Raw genomic sequence first — 17,445 nt, 5'->3', positions numbered from 1 at the left:
TTGTGTCAGCCAATAGACAGTACCTCTAGAGGGCAAGAAAAACCAGTCTGACATCCCTCTACACACACAAACACACAAACAAACACACACACACACACACACACACACACACACACACACACCACCCCCGGGCACATTCCTTTGAGTACAAGGAAAAATTTGTAAATAAATAAGTCATTTACAATGTTTAGGTGATTTGGCTTTACAATGAAATTCTTTTGCATCATGTGGATAACTGTACAACAGTGTTAAATAGAAGAAGGACCACATCCATGAGTCAATTAACCTAACAACTGTTGTGTACAGTAAGTCTAATCATGATCAAATCCCCTTGACGGGCGACAAGGTGATCAAATGAATCAGAGAAATAGAACAGCCTGCTGGGCTGGCACAGTAGAGAACTAAGAGGTGACGTATCAGAGCGGCACATGGTCTGTTCTCGGCTATAAACAAAACAGTATTAATAGCTTTATGAGGGCAAGCATGATTGAAGTTCCTATTTAATCCATATGAGCATTCCATGGGGTAAAATGTGAAGATTTCCTAGTTTGCTCTAGTCTTACAGATGACTACATTATCTGAATAATTAAATACTGTATAGCCCTCTGACTAAAGATATACCATAGATAAAGAGGGCAAAGGACGAGTCTGCTAAACCCTTTGGACTTGAGTATCGTGCAATACAGAGTAGATAGTGGTTTTAGATAAGAAGGCCTAATGATCTGTACACACTGGTAACAAATAAACAGCCTGTTACTGGTCATTGATCCGTCAGCAGAGTTCTTCTGTACTGTATTTGAAGGAACCACACAGCGGTGTACCCTCTTTTACAGCTGTACAGACGGCTCATATTCTCTGTGACTGTTAACTGCACATTTATGATCTCATTTTTATACAGACTCATACTGTTATGTTCCCACACATCCCAGCTTTCTGATGCAGATAGTTCCAGTTACTGAACAAATTGTCTGTACAATCAGTGTCATCCCCAAATGGTCAAGTCTTTCTGTGACTAATCATGCATGTAATTAAAGAAGGTGCGCTGAATGATTAGGCTAATTTCCCAGGGTTAACAGAACCAAACATGTTGATGTGTTGAGCCACTGAAGCAAGAAGCGATGGGCACTGCATCACTGGAGCTTGTTGCCTAATGAGGGAAGCTGAGAGTGTGTGTGTGTGTGTGTGTGTGTGTGTGTGTGTGTGTGTGTGTGTGTGTCTGTCTGTAATTGGGGGGCTGCCTGATCCCACTCTGATTAGACTTTATCAGTAAAAAAAAAAAAAGACAAAAGGTTTTGCATGGACCCGTCCCCTGCCCTATGGCTTCTTGCATACACACACAGACGAAGGAGTCTGTTCATACTCCACCCTTGTCCCAAACTGGGTCCACCTGCTGGTGGACCAGGTTGGGCAACAGCCTCTGATCCAAGTAAAGCTGTTTAGAGCTGTGAAAAAGCAACCCTCACTTACCTTAGATCCCCTAAAGGCCTGGGAAAAGCCCAGCCAAAGCTAAACTCTCAGACCTACGGCCATACGTCTTATACACACACAGGCATTCTGAAAGCATTACTAGGCTAATGTTGTTAGATATGCATCACGCATAATTAGATACACGCAACAAGAACATCTTGTACTGGCCCATCTCAATCTCTCGCAGCTACACATATGTTTCAAATTCCTTGCCTGCTCAATGTAGATCATAGAGCAAAAAATGGACTGATGCTGTCATAAGACCCTTTTCGATACCTGGGCCGCTGCGGTAAGGACGGAGCCTTGCCTTGGTACATGGGGCACATGCTCCACCAGGTGAGCCACCAGGGCGCCTCTGCCATCTTGTTATCTACTCCTCTAAGTCCTGTTTAATGTGTTTGTTGTTTTGTAAGATAACTCAGGTGAGTTCAGGTTCAGTAAAGGTCGAGATGTTCTGACAGCCAAAGAGTGGAAACAGACAGTCTTAACCTCTTGTCACACACGCTGACCAGGTCAGGCCGAATGGAATTTGAACCCCTTTTCCATCGACTGCTGCTTATGTTTTAAGGATAAAGAATTTTAACACCACATGTTGAAGAATGAAACAAAACCCTCATAATATTTATGTTTTAGACTTATAGCTTATTTAGTTGTCTTTAATACAGTATGTAATGTAAACATGGAAATCATAAACCACAGCATTGAGGTGAGCTTTGATTGTTTTGAATAAAAACATTTAGGTCTAGTTAATTACCCTTTCTATTTTCTTTTACACAAAAAACTGTTATCTATGGTCAAGGTCAAGTTTCTATTTGTATGTGAGTGCAAACGTACAGTACCTTGTTGGTTGTTATGCCTCGCATTCCTGTGATGTCAGCTTGTGTGTGTGTGCCAAGATGCACACACACCAGGACAGTGTACTGTTCTGCTCTACACCTCTCCTACTGCAGCATTCTTTGAAGTACGGAAAAGGTACAGGTACAACGCTGATTTGACACAGCACACCCGAGTATGAGTGGTTAAAGGTTGGTTCTCCAACCTTATCTACAGAGTCCAATATCCAACGGGACCTTGGATCCATGATGGATATAAGAATCAGGGTTTTAAGGTGCGTTTTTAAGGTGGTTTTGAATTTTACAGCTGCCTTCTCTCCATTTATACCACTTGGATCTCTCTGACCTTATCACTCAGTAGGCCTCGAAGCCAATCAACTCTGACTGACTGAACTTCACACTCCTGATTAGTTGGTTTGATCTTTAACCCTGGAGTCAATCAAAAAAGTGGTCGTCATAGCAACAATATGACATAGTGACCCTGATTTCTTTTATTAAACGGAGACATTTGTATGAGTTTGTGCCTTAACCGTGTAGTTGGGGTTGAAGAGAAGAGATGAGCATGCAATGAAGTGCATGCGGGTCCATAGAGTGTGTAGCTGCAATTAGTTATTGATAGTTATTTAGTTATTAAAAACATCAGAGCATGCGACAAATCTGTACTACATTTAACACTAATCCTTTTTTACCATGTCCTTTTCATTTCCTCATGGTTTCAGTTCCCATCCAGGCATGCCACATTAAGCAGCGCTAAAAGTGACACACAAGAGATGTTTCTAATAGAAATCCACTTTTTGTTTCCTTTAAGTTTATCCAATGTGGCAACAATGAACCCATCCACCAGTTATGGAAAATTACATAACTCCATGTTTTGCTGGACAAGAGGCAGTTTACTCAACACATTCACTCATGAATTAGCACAAAACCAAACGCAATCTACTAATAATCATGCACAACAGACAGGCACATGCATTTCCTAAAGAATTAAAAGGGTGTGAGAAAAGCCTTTCGTGTTCACAACTAGAGTTGCAAAAGGGGCGAAAAGTTTCTGGTAAATTTCCGGAAACTTTCCGTGGAAAGTTAAGCTGGGGAATTTGCAAACATTCCAATTTAGAAACTTTCATGGGAATTAATGGAAATTATAGGAATTAATGGGAAATTATGGGAATTAATGGGAATTTACGAGAATTACCTAGAAATGTTTGGTAATTCATACAAACTCCATCTTATACAAACATAAATATTAACATATCAGCTTCAATCTGCTGTAGAATGTTGGATTCTAGAAATTATCTGTGCAGTGGGTGTGGCCTCAATAGCCCTGCAGTAGGCTAAGTAGTAGCCCAAACCACTGACCTTTAACTTAATATATGAAGGTAGCTAGCATGCTGCCTTTGATTTACTATGGTTATTGTTATATGCGTGCTAAGCCAACCATCAGCGCTGTCTATTGTTTCCAGCCTATCAAGAACAAGTGGGTTTTACAATTAACACACATAGGTTAATAGCAACGGGTTATGTATCCCCCCCCCCCCCCCCCAAAAAAAAGAAAATCCCATATTTATAGTATGTAGTAGCCTATGCTGATTACTGCATGCGTGCATGTCATTAACGAATATAGGGGTGACATTCAACTGAAGTTGCATTAAATCAGGTTATTTTAACCAAGATTATGCTGCAAGATGTTTTTTTTTTCAACTACACTTAAGATCCCTGCTATAGACTAACAGTATTATAACAAGCAATATTAAAAATATCCAGTTTATTCTCATTAATTCCCGTTTATTCCCATGGAAAGTTTCCAACTTAAAAAATTCCCAGAATTTTGCAACTATTCACAACCAAGAGAAAGAAACACACATCAGCTGAAAGTGCAGGTCTCAGGAGAAAGAGGAAACAAAAAACAGAGGCTTTTCTAGGGCTCCACTATCACAACAAAGACTTTCAATCCCTATGATTTCAAGACAAAATCCTCTTCACACCAAGAGTTTGGTCTCCTACCAGATTTTGCAGGTGATCTTCTATGCTTTCAACACATATTCTTATTTAGACACAGGACACATAACACACCCATTTTAAGGTGAGTAGCCGTATAAACACCATATCAATGTAAACACATACTGGAGTCATGACATGGCTTGAATCATTAAGGAAGTGAATAAAATGAGTCAAAACCTCAAAAACATACTATTTACAGGTGAAGACTCACAGTGGTGGGAGTAGGATGTGGAGAGGTGTCAGCAGTTACCAGGTTGAGGATGACCTCCATGGCGGGGAGACGCATGCACACGGCCTGGACTGGACTTTTGTTTGGTCTGTCTATCTGTTTGTGTGTCCCTCGGGAGACGACCACAGCCGGGTGAGAGGGGAAGAGCGTGGCCCTAGGAGAGCACTCATCACTCAGGACACTTCTCCCAAACAAAGTCCATTTGACTCAGAGTCCACCGGACAAAGACTCTACAACAAGGAAGTAGAGACTCTTAGGAATTACTGTTGGATCGATTGAATATCCAGAATCCATAGAGTGCCTGGTACTTCCAGCAATGAACCATGACTATTGATAGCCGCAGAGTCTAGGGAGTGTTGTGCTGCTGGTTCACAGAGCAGTCGCTCCTCAAAGCCCATGACCACGCTTCAGTGCCAACACACGCTTCGCAGTACACAGCAACCGGCAGAGAGCTTATGGAGCACAAATATATGCGCTTCGATAAGCATGACTCCCACAGACAGCGCACATTCGTGGGAGAACAAGGACTCCTCTGGAGCAAAGGGTCCGTCTGATGTGGGTTTTGGGGTGACAGAGCAGAGGCGGTTAATCAGATGAAGACTTGCAGGGTTGGATGGTTAAAAGAAGGAAGAGTTTACTGTGAAGTTAAGTGTTCAAAGAGTCCGTCGGGGATAAAATCCTCAGAGGGTGAAAAGAGAGGCAGAGACCCAGAGGACGGATGTGAGGGGAGCGAGGGAGCAGACAGCAAAAAAAGAGCCCACCAGGAGCTGTCACTGAGAGGGAGCGAGAGAGGCAGCTAAGGAAAGAGGGGTTGTGAGAAAGCTTTGTGAAGGGAGGAGGGGGGGGTTGTTGGAGTTTCTAGGCCAGCTCAGCTCCAAAACAGGGGCTAACTCAAGCATAAAGAAAGGGAGAAAAATCTTCCACTCCCGCCTTTTAATTATTACACAGTATGATTGTCGCAGCCAATCAGTTTCCCGGGTTATCATGCTGTAATGAATCACTTTCCACTGCCTGTGTGCGCTAACAAACAGGGCTATACCAAATGTTTCTGCCAACCAATAACATACACAAAAATGCCTGATCTGTGCTTAAGCAGGCATTTTTACATACATTGTATGTATGAAATACACTATGCAAAGGATTGGACAGTTTTGGTTTAATGTAGAGAAAAAACTTGCACCCAAGAAAGCCCTGGTTTACACAGATTACGCGATCATATGACGATTACAAAGCTGCTATTCAAAACTGTGCATATGTGTGCACACATGACTATAGCCTATGGCTGCGTCACTGCGTTACTTATCCACTGACGAGAAGTGCTTCAACACTGCTTTGGTAATATTCTATTTAAATTTCACAGCAACAGCATGGTGATCAATTTTACTAGAATTTGTATGCTTAATTATGTTTGCAGGAAACAATTCATAGGCACCATTAACGGTAGGAAAGTTGTCACTTTAGATTTATCTTATTCGTACAGGTAGTGTAAGACTTTTGTTTTATCTCTTATACGCCTATTTTTGTACAATTTCAACTACAATTCAATGGAAGTCTTGAAGTCAAGAAAATCTTGGTGTTTGTGAGCCATCACTTCCAAAAGTGTACAAACCAATTAGGGAGAAAAAGCAAAGCAGGGAGCGTAGGGGGTAAGGCAGGACAAGGGCTACTAAAGACTTCTGTGCAGAAGCCAACAGGATGGAGGGGGAGAGGAGAGCATGAATACAGGCTTTAATGAGAGAGCAGGAGGACTTAAGTGACTGGAAAAGAGAGGGTAGGATTTAGGGAAAAGGCTGCTTATATAAGAACAAACCTAATTTTCTCAAATGGGAGGGCAAGTGTGTGATATGTAGGTTTGACCCCAGTATTAAATTAATGCAACACATGGCAGCATCAGTCGTTTAGAGCCCAGTCCTAACAATGCAAAAAAAGTCAGTTATTCCAAAGGTGAATATCATGAAAGCTACATTTCCTTTATTTCCCTTCACTTGTAACACTTTCCATTTACACATATATACATTTCACTGTCTTTATAACTTAATTTAAGCAAGCGGCATCACACACCCACCCGTTGGGTTACACCAGCTATTCGTAAAGTCCTTCCTAAGACCTTAGTAGCTACTGGCTAGTGTCACACTAGTGATTTACTAAATCAGGTTCCAACATTGAAATTTAACAATTTTAACAAAATGTCTGTTTTTCTATAGTTTAGTAGCTTCTATTGCAAAACAGTATATTAAATGTAATTACCAATTATTTACTTGTAGGTTTATATAGGCATGACTTGGTTTTATTTATATATGCATAGATGGAGAAATATGTGCATTTCTATTCAAAACAGGAATATTTAAAAGATAACGCTAATATCCAGCTTACTTTAGTGTTTGCCGTAATATTTTGTAATATGGAGGACGTACATTTAGTTTTTTCTGACGTGTAATCCTAGTCTTCCCAGTTCACATCATTATTAAACAGAATTTCAATCTCAAGACAGATATGGTGACAATATTAGCAAAGCTAATAGTTCATTTAGCTAGTTACACATGGCAGGTAGTAAGAGTAAATACTAAGTAACAAATACTCTATGTAAGAACTAGTTTGTGTGGTGTAACCCCTTTTTAATTTAGTGATTGGTAATTTGGCACTTAGTAATAACGCCAAGGCCAAGTTCGAACTTCAGAACAGCGGGTGAACTTGTTTCTGGACTGGGACCATAAGTATATGTAAATCTTACTTGGACTAATACAAGTTAAAATTCTCTTAAGATTGTTGTTGTTGTTTTTAAATGGCTTAACTGTCAATCATAAGTCACTTAGGGGAAATCCACACCGTTCAGACTAATAGGTTCTTTTCAAACATGATTCATTCTTTGCCCTGCTCTCAGTGTCATTCTAGCCTGAGGTCTGAAGTCTCCTATGGAGGATATGTGCCCTCCAGCAGCTCCTGACAGTCCAGGAATACCCAGGCTTTCAGGGTGACTCAGGACAGGACTGGTAGCATGCCTTAACATATCTGAAATAGCAGAGTGGCTCCGCAATGACAAATTCATAGAGGAGAGGGGGTGGGGGTCCAATTTGTCGGATGAGATTTGGAGAAATTGTGTATTTAATACTGACTGCCCAAACACTGTGTGCATATTTTTTCATTAGATGCCATGTCATCTGTTCTTTTCTCCACTTAACAATAATGTTGAATGTAGATTTTTTTTACAGAAACACATCTGGGATTGGAGTTTTGTCCCAGTCTCCAGAACATGTGAAGTAGACTGGCAATTAAGTTAACTTATAGCGTTTACAATAGATGCATCTTTACGTGAGTGTGTGAGTATATTTTTGCTTATGAGTTCAGTAAAAAAACGCTGTTAAGATCCTTTTGTGGCATCTCATTTAATGGGTTTGAGACAGATGTGCCTTGCAGACAAAACAATGACCAATTTGATAAATAAATCACATTACATTTTTTTTTTCCGCACACATGCTTTTTACGCATGTGTTAAGGGGACATGACCTGCTGAACTGGTGATGTATGTGACCAATCCAAAAGCAGGCATGCTTATCTAGTTATATGACAAACTCAGCAGTAGGACAGTATCATGTGATCTATTTAGTAGCTTCTATTACAATGACTGGGAACACAGAATATGCATGACAATCATGCAAAAATGCATCAGTAACTAACTCAGTATCGCATTCAAAAAATGTTATGGAGAAATGTTAAACTTTGAAGGCTAATGACTCACATTTAATTAGTTTTAATTAACGTATTGTATATGTTTCATACTAACTTTATTCAACTTCACATAAATAAAGTATAGGCTTGAGCACAACAAAGAGAATGTACTCACCCACTCTCTTAATTATTTTCAGTTCTACAGCCTTGTTGCTGCTTTTTACTTTGGAATACATTAGAAATAAAAAAAATGTTTTGTTACATGTGAAGATTTTCTTACACTACTGAGATGACCTAAGTAGATGACAATGATGCAGCAAGTTGCACAGCTTTATCATTGTTATGGAAATTGAAGATTGATGGATCTAAACTAATATGTTTGTAATCATTTGGATGTCCGTCTATTTCATGTGTGGGCTGCATGCAAAAAAAGCCAAATACTCGTATTACTGTTATTGACGGACAGTTTGAAATTAAGAAATAATTATATATTAGAGAGAATGCTTTCCACTTGTTTAGTACGCTAATGTGAGCGATTTGTGAGTCATTTATTGCTGATTCCAACTTTCTAATATTTTTTGTTCATAGCTAGTTATCAAAATGTAGCAACTCCCTTGCTTCTATGACAGCAAGCAAGTACACAATCTTCACTCATAGCTCCACCCTAGTCAAATATAACTGCTTTAAAACTCAGTGCTGCCACCCTTGTATCAAACTACTACAGTGAAACTTCAATCTAATGTTTTAAATGCAGGGTTTTTCTGATTTCTGGTTTGAAAACAGAGGTACTGTACATTTTGAATGGACAATGCTCTGACAGATGAGCTCACACATGAAGGCATACAGAACAACTTGTGTGGAGATGTTTCCTCAGCCAGTTGATGGAGGCAACAAGATTCTCATTATGCATAATACTCTTGGGCCAGGCGGTTGCTACACAGCCATAAAAATTCTGGAAGAATCCAGAAGACAAAGGGAAGAGACTGGCTCTGATGTAAGTGGACTGGGATTGGAGAGAGGATGAATTGAGTAAGCATGATAGAAGATTGAACAGAGAGCCATATAGAGTGAAAGTAAAACATAAAACTTGAATTCAAATTAGAGAGCTAACGCAATTGGGACTACATGATGTTATAAGGCTTTCGAAGGATTATAACTTCCCAATAAGTATGCATCTATGTGTAGAGTTAACTTAACCATTGTTTTACTGTGCCAACAACATCACAGTCCTATCCATGTGATCGTAAAATGTGATGGGTTATGGTGTGGCATGGTTTGGGGGTGTGAGAGGTTACGTAAAGGCAGAAGAGCGAGAGCTTTGTCTGCACGGACTGGGGGTAATTCAAGCCTGAGAAAGGAGACAACCATGACTCGGGGCTCAGGGCTTGCAGAACAATACTTTCCCCATGAAAAGAAGCCCCCTGTCTAACCCTGGCTGTCCAGTCCTCCCTAGTCTAAGCTCCAGTATAATCAATGGCACTATTAGCAGTTACATAAACCACTGGGCACTTTATACACAGGGGCCATTATGACTGGCGAGGTCAGAGAGCGTGAAACATCTTAGTAGCCAACTTCAATACCAGCATCAACCAGAGCCAGGCAGAAAGGACAATAAACAAATGTCAATAAAAACCCAAACAATTAAGTGTTCTTAGTCTTATTTCCTGTCTGCACACAGATAACAGTGAATATCATCAGTTCAGGGTCAGAGAAGGAAGCATGTCTGTGCCATTAATTAAAGTATTAATGTGTTTAAAGTCTCTGTCCACCCAAATCACTAAACACAACAAAAAGTTTTCTAATTTACCACTTGTGGTATCAATTAGTCCAGATTTTGAGATAGCTGATTTGGAATTTTAAGAATGACATTTGAAAAACTTAACACAGACATGTCTTTCGGGGGAAAAAACCCCTGGTAAATCTGGACAATCCACATACCTTGACGTCAACTGTTTTCATGAACTACTTTCTACTAAAGAGAAGAGTCTGCGTAAAAGCCCTAGAGCTAATCTGTGGTAAGTACAGCTGATTACAGGTTGTAAAGTATAAGGGTTTGCTAAGGTACAGTATGATGTTGGAACATTTGCCAGTGAATGAAACACATTTGTTGGGTCACTGTCTGTGCATTTTACAAAGTGTAGGGAGATGACACTGGGAAGTACATGTATATCGGCATGCCAGTTTACCCCCAGTAAAGCTAGACCAATAAATAGGTGTGCCTTTATGTAGGCTAATATCAGCTTATTGCAGATATAACCGTGTTGGCGTATATATTGGCCAATAAGTAGTTTGGGTAATTAGATGTTTTGATGTCCCGCTAAGTACACTTTGTGATCAGTTATTCAATTAAAAAAAATAAAGGGATCCTTCATGCGTTTGTTATTTACAGTACTTTTGTTAAAAAAAAAAAAACTGATATTGTTTGGGTTATAACCTTGAGACTTTATCTTTTTTGTTTGTAAATATATGAATATGAATGTGCAGGTGATGGTGTAATATGTGTAAGAGACAGTTCTCGTACATCGGGTAAGAGAAAGTGTGTATGTACAGCAAAGCAGTGTGTGTACATGAAGGGAAACAGAGTGGGTACGTGGGCAGAAACAATGTTTGTCCATCGGTGGTGGTTGGTATTTGTTGGAGCTGCTTGTTTATACTCTGCCCATCCTGGTTATGCAACATGGAAACAGAAAGGGCACTGGCCCAAAATGTGTGAGTTTGTCTGGCTGGATGCTGTACAATACCCTGAGTACCATGGGGCAGTATGCAGGCCCAAACAAACTGCCCAGCCTATTCATAAGCAGGAAGATGAAGAATCTAGAACAAACAGTCCCAGCCTTTTGGCCCTGAAAGATTATTTCGTCTGGCTATTTTCTTGTTCCCACCACTCAAACCCCATGCCACTTATTGTGGCCCCAAGTTGACCTCGCTACCCACTTTGAAACAGACTTATTGGATAGTCGGGCCTGTGTACTGTTTGGGAAGTTTTAGCAAAACTTCACTGTGAAATAGGCCACTAGGAAGCAGTAGATTTCATAACCGGAGGACAGATAATGAGGATTGGCATTTTGCTAATAGGAAGTTCTCATCAGCGCTTGACAGCTTTTACCTAACGAAAATCTTAGAGGGCATTCTCTCATTGCCCATTCAGATTATCTAACAATGTAATGAACTGTCTCATTTACTGAAGCTAACTTCCAAAATGGAGCTCACAATCATCAGTCAAGATCAGAGTTGAAACCGGCTCAAACTCTGCTCTACTTTGTGTGAAAGCTATGTGCCTTCCCTATTCACCTCCATGTCTGGTGCATCACATCGTCCACCATACTGAACACAGAAGGTAAACAGATCTACATCCAATTATATTAAAATGTAACAGTCCGTAATGCTTGTACAATGCTTGGTGAATAACTATTCCAGGGATGAGTGTAGATTATCATACCATTACAGAACAAAAACACAAAATGTAACAATAAATGAATATCACAACTAACTACAGCCAACTTAAATATCACAACCAACTACAGCCTTAATCCACGAGGGGGAGCTAGAGTACAAAATATGCTACACCTGTCACCTGCTGTATGGACAATTCACTGTCAGTCTAACTGCACATTTCCTGACAGGTTTCCTGTCAATAACCCTTCTTCTTTTATTGCATTCTTTTTTTCTTTTCTTTTTTTATCATTCCTCCTACTGACAGACATGCAGTCCTTTATGTAACATAATTCCGACATGATGTGGCAGTCACATTAAGGCACACAGTTACTGAGAACAGGGAGGAAGGGAGGACATGTCAAGGAGATGAACAGAAGACATGACAAGAGTGAGAGCAGAAAATGGTGTAGCCCTTCTGGTTATATATTATTTCAAGACAGATCATGAGAAAAGATTAGAAAAAGTCATAAAAGATGTGTGTCTATGTCAGCATGCAGAAAAAGCACATTTGTGATGCTGTATCATTTCAGATGGAACATTTTCAACCAACTGCATCATTCGCTTGAACAAAAACAAACATACCGCCAATGTTGTTTCAGGGGTTTAGAAGTAATTTTCCGTTCTGATGCAAACTGAAAAAAATGAAAGATTCCTACTGGCTGACACACATGAGAATGAGAGAATTTGTTCTGGCTTTAGTGGACTCAAAATATGACAATATTTCCCTAGAGGTTGTGATCAGATTTGAATTGTGTGTGTGTGTGTGTGTGTGTGTGTGTGTGTGTGTGTGTGTGTGTGTGTGTGTTTTAAGTGGGTCAGTGGAGCAGAGCTGAGCTCAGCGATCTATAGCCTCATCTATAATTCATCAGAATTACACAAATGATAAAGGCTAGACTGAGCAGGGAGTGGCAGGGATGCAGAGTATGCCCTCTCTGAATCTGTCTTCCTGTTTTTTCTGCTCTCCCTCTCTCAGAATGAGAATGATTTCCCTTTGAAAACAATCTACTGACCTCTGTGTAAAGAGAAGAAAACCAAACACACCAATCATTTTTTGTTAATTAAAGGTGCACAAGCAGTGTATTTTGACAACACAAGTCAAGGAAGTAATTTCCGTACCTAAAACTGTTGCCTTAGTTAAAGAAAACACTGTAGACCATAAAGCCATTAAACCAGCAAGAGGACTGTGTTTAAGGAACAGACATGTGGGTCAAGAGTGACCAGAACATCCTCAGTGACTGAGTATGACCAAGTATGTGGCAATCCTGCAATGGCTGAGAAAACAGCATAGATGCACGTGCATGCCCACGCTAATGTCCTCTTTCACACAGACAACCACACACCAGCCTAAAGAGGAAGGACCAGCTGCAGGCCAAAAATAAATACACAAAAGATTACCCATGGTGAGTCACTGCTGACATACACATAAGTGCACATATTCCCTGTACACCAACAGCTGCACCTCCAGTCGTCTGTCCGTCAAACTCCTGAAGTTTGCAGACAACCCCACCCTCTTTGCACTCATCCCTGGTGGGGATGAGTATGCCTACAGGTGGGAGATTTACCACCTGGTGACCTGGTGCAGTCAGAACAACTTGGAGCTAAACACTCTGAAGACCGTGGAGAAGGTTGTGGATTTCTAGAAGCTGCCCTGCACGCCCCCATCACCCTGGGTGACTCCCCAGTCAGCACTGTGGACCTCAAAAAAGCCCTGCAGAGGATGTACTTCCTGCGACAACTGAAGAAATTCCAACTGCCAAAGACAATGATGGTGCACATCTCCTCATGCCATCATTGAGTCCATCCTTACCTGCTCCATCACCATCTGGTACGCTGCTGCAACCGCCAAGGACAAGGGCAGACTGCAGCCTATTATTCGTTCTGCTGAGAAGGCTGCAATCTGCGGTCCCTCCAGGACCTGTAGGCCTCCAGGACCCTGAGGCGGGCAGGAAAGATTGTGGCCGATTCCTCCAACCCCAGACAAACTTTTTTAACCTCTCCCCTCTGGCAGGAGGTTGCTGTCCATCAGGACCAAAACCTCACGTCACAAACCCCAAAAACAGTTTATTCCCGTTGCGGTGGGCCTCATCAACAAGGCCCGGGACCCCAACTGACAGACTCAACCTCCCAGCCACAGTCACTACACGTTACATTAACACACATCCTGGACTATTATCCCTGACCGTTGCACATATTATAGACACTGTGAACTTTTGCACACCTTGATCAATATTTTTGTACACCCTGCACAAACTGTACTGTTAAAGTATAAAATTGTCAAAACTATTCAAAGTTATTTCCTGAAAAAAAACTTGTCAAGGGGTGTAATGTTATATATATATATATATATATATATATATATATATATATATATATATATATATATATATATATATATTTAAATGCCCTTGTAAAGTGAACTTGACCAGCACTAGTTTATCTGTCTATTAATAGCAGCAGAGAAGCAGGCAGAGAGTTGGAGCTGACTCCTTCCTCATTCAGACCCAGATTAGAAACCTATAAAACTGGCTAAGAAGAGTGACTTCAAACTCACAGCTTTTTCTCCCCCTCTACCTTTCCCCATGACTCCATCCATCCTACTGATCCCCACACACTCTCTCTCACTCACACACACACACACCCCCCAAGCCCTTTTCTGGTCCTTCCTTTCACATCATCACACCAACCTTGATGGTTTCACGCACAAATTTGCATGTTATGCATTATCATGTTAGTGTGAGTGTGTAAGTAGTACATATTTTCCCACTGTTGTGAATGCCAATAGCAACCAGCACCGGATAAGGGCGTTGGCCTATATGTATTATCACATATGAATATTCAACAGCCTAATTAAAAACAGGCTGGGGCTATGCTTCAAAGGGAGCACAAACTGTTGGGTGGAGAGTTTAACCACACGCAAAGACACATGCATGTGATGCACACACATGCACGGCTGCAACACAATATAAGCAACTTATTCAAGGATACTCTCTAGATTTTACATGGTACAACAAAACATTCACATTGCTTGTATTTACTTTGTTTTGTTTATTCTCTTTGAAGTGGAAGACAGGCGTCCCATTGAGGTATTTTAATTATCAAACACACACAACTCTCTTTGTACATCATTCAGAGGACTTCATTCAAATATGCATCAGAACAGGAATAGAAAACAGGCGTTTCTTTAGCACTGAGATCTAAGTGATAGGGTGCCATTGCAACACATCTCCTCCTGTGTAGCTCTGGCATGTGAAATACTTGACAAAAGAGAAAGCTTAATTACGAGGTTTAGAACAAACAGTGATTAAGACAAAGTCCGCGCATTTGGAAAATTGCACAGGAGTCTAATTTTAGAAGGCACCCTTTCCCCGCTCTGAGGTTGCTATTCCACCACACAGGCTGATGAGGTGGCTGTGAGATCAGAGGGTGAACCTGTGAGCATTCAGCTGGGTAAAGCCGCTTGAACATTACCCTGTTACCATGGAGATGGGAAACCGGCTCCACTGTCTAAGAACTGGACACAGATGAGAGTGAGAGAGATGAAGAAAAAGTGAGAGCTAAAAAAACAAACAGTGAGGAGGTAAAGGGTGAAGAGAAAGAAAGCGAGAAGGAAGAAAAAAAAAGAGGTGGTAATACCAAGCAGTGTAGCAGATTGAAATCCTTATTCAGTGAGGAAAACCTGTTTGATTACAGATCCTGGACAAAGCCCCATGTGTTCTCTCACAAATGCACAAATATGTACAGACAGCTGGCAAATTGAAGGAAAAACTTAAATAAATGAGCGTTGAACAGATGCACGTGATGAGTATAAAAACGCTGTGAATCATACGCTCTGGTCTTCGTTGTCACCAGATGTCAATACAGTTCAAGGTTCAAGTTCAAGGATAATTTGTTGTCATTGTACAACAATGTTGCACAATGAAATGCAGTTGTAGTCCCTTTATGCTAAGAAATAAAATAAAAACAGTAGTGCATTCCTATAGTGCAGTTTTTGAAAGTGTTTCCCTTATTCGAATCAAGGGTCTAAGGACAGAGGGTGTTTTATACTTTACAGATTGTAAAGCCACTTAAGGCAAATTTGTGATTTGTGTATTTGTGTGCTATATTAAATAAAATTGACTTAACCTGACCAGGTGAAAGTTACTAATCCTGAGAGAAATGTGGTTAAATGTTTGGTTGTTAAAATGGAGATCCTGAGACATGATAATGAGATTGCTGGCACAACCCCAGTCCACAATATACACTGAGTGATGAAACATTACTAAACCTGAATCTTACTAAATTTGACACCTATCTGAATATGAACAAAGTACACAAACGCACACAAACAAATACCGTAATGTATTTTAGGAGAAAGCAAAGAACAGCAGATCCATTGTGTTTAATTCAGTAGATAATGGTGTTTGTTCTTCTGATCAGTGACTCCTTTTGTCTGTCTAAGATGAGGGATAGAAGACTAGTGAGAAAAGACAGGGAGGGGAAATGACTAAAGGGTTAATAAGACAGCAAGGACATGAGTGGGGGAAAGATTACACAGCGGAGAAGGGAGATTAACACATTTGCAAAGAACATTTTTTTAGTCCTCCGAAACTCGGTACAAAACCACAAGCCACAGATCTGCAAAACCCATTAGCGGCTTTATACTACTTCCTTATCTGACTGGAACACAGTAATAAGGCCTCATAATTAATGTCAACAACTCTGAACCACAGAGTCATGATGGTGCACTGACAACAGCAACTCAAACACACGCACAGTGCTTGAAAAACAATTTGCTTCGGGCTGGTAGTTGGCAAACACCTGAGTGACATCACCTCCAGTGTGGACTAAGAGCACATGCTTCATCATCCCCATGGCTGTAGCTCTCTCTCTGCTGAAAAGGCAATCGAAACTCAGTTGTTTGATAATACACAGGTTTGACTGTGTGCTTCTGTGACTGTGTTTACTGTGACTAGAGGGAATCTGCTTTGGCAGTGCTTTGATAGGACTTGATAGTTAGCATATGCATCTGCAGCCCTGGTTGTATATAAGTGAATGTAGTTTGCATTGCCAGACCTATCTCCACAGCGCTGTGTCAGTGTTGGAGTATGGTCTGGCTACACTGCCTATCTATTCTGGGTAAGGGGAAAAAAACATTCTGGCTTGTTTGTATTCCTTTAAATGATTCACAACTGCCTGGGCGGCACTCCACCCCGACAGCGGAGAAAGCAAGAGGGAAGGGACAACCGAGGGCGTGAGAGACGTGACGGATGTCAGGCTATATCCCAGCAATGTACATGTACACAGTGTTGAGCTAGAATAAAAGTAAATGTGATATAGCAATACCCTGTGTTTGTCTTTTGCAGCTTTTCAAAAAAAACTCAATGTCACTAACATAGTGTCAGGACGAGCAGTGGTGTCCTGCTGGAAAAGGGTACAAATGCTTTCATCAACACGCAGCCAGTAGCCTGGGGAGGTGAGAGATGATGAGAGCAATGATGAGGATGTTAAACTAGCAGGGACGGAACAAGCCTCAGGGGACCAGGTGATGTTCAGCACCTCCCACTGACGCTTCTCCTTACTGCTCTGACAGTACAAAACAAATCCCTCATACAAAACATGGCTTTTTAAAAAAGTATGGAAATTGTAAGAGATGGGAAAATAATCCTTTGTATTAAGGCAAAAAAAAAAAAAAAAAAAACTTATTTAGAGTCTTGTTTAGTCTTGTTAATGCAATTTATTTATTTTATCCACCCTACAATTTCTTCAACAAACCTACATGCATTTTCTTTCGTTCATTTATTTTCATTTTTCATTCATTAACCAATATTATAATTCATT

The 17,445-nt window shown here is 40.6% G+C and overlaps 1 protein-coding gene across 6 annotated transcripts in view; it reads right to left on the bottom strand.

Moving 5' to 3' along the window:
• Nucleotides 1-17,445, bottom strand: part of tmcc1a (transmembrane and coiled-coil domain family 1a) — a 47,478-nt gene that overhangs the window by 11,591 nt on the left and 18,442 nt on the right. The gene's annotated exons all lie outside the window — the stretch shown is intronic.

This window comes from Sander vitreus, chromosome 7 (genome assembly GCF_031162955.1).
Source record: "Sander vitreus isolate 19-12246 chromosome 7, sanVit1, whole genome shotgun sequence".
Lineage (NCBI taxonomy): Eukaryota > Metazoa > Chordata > Actinopteri > Perciformes > Percidae > Sander > Sander vitreus.
The sequence above is the reverse complement of the archived record's forward strand: the minus strand, read 5'-3'. Positions and strand labels throughout refer to the sequence as shown.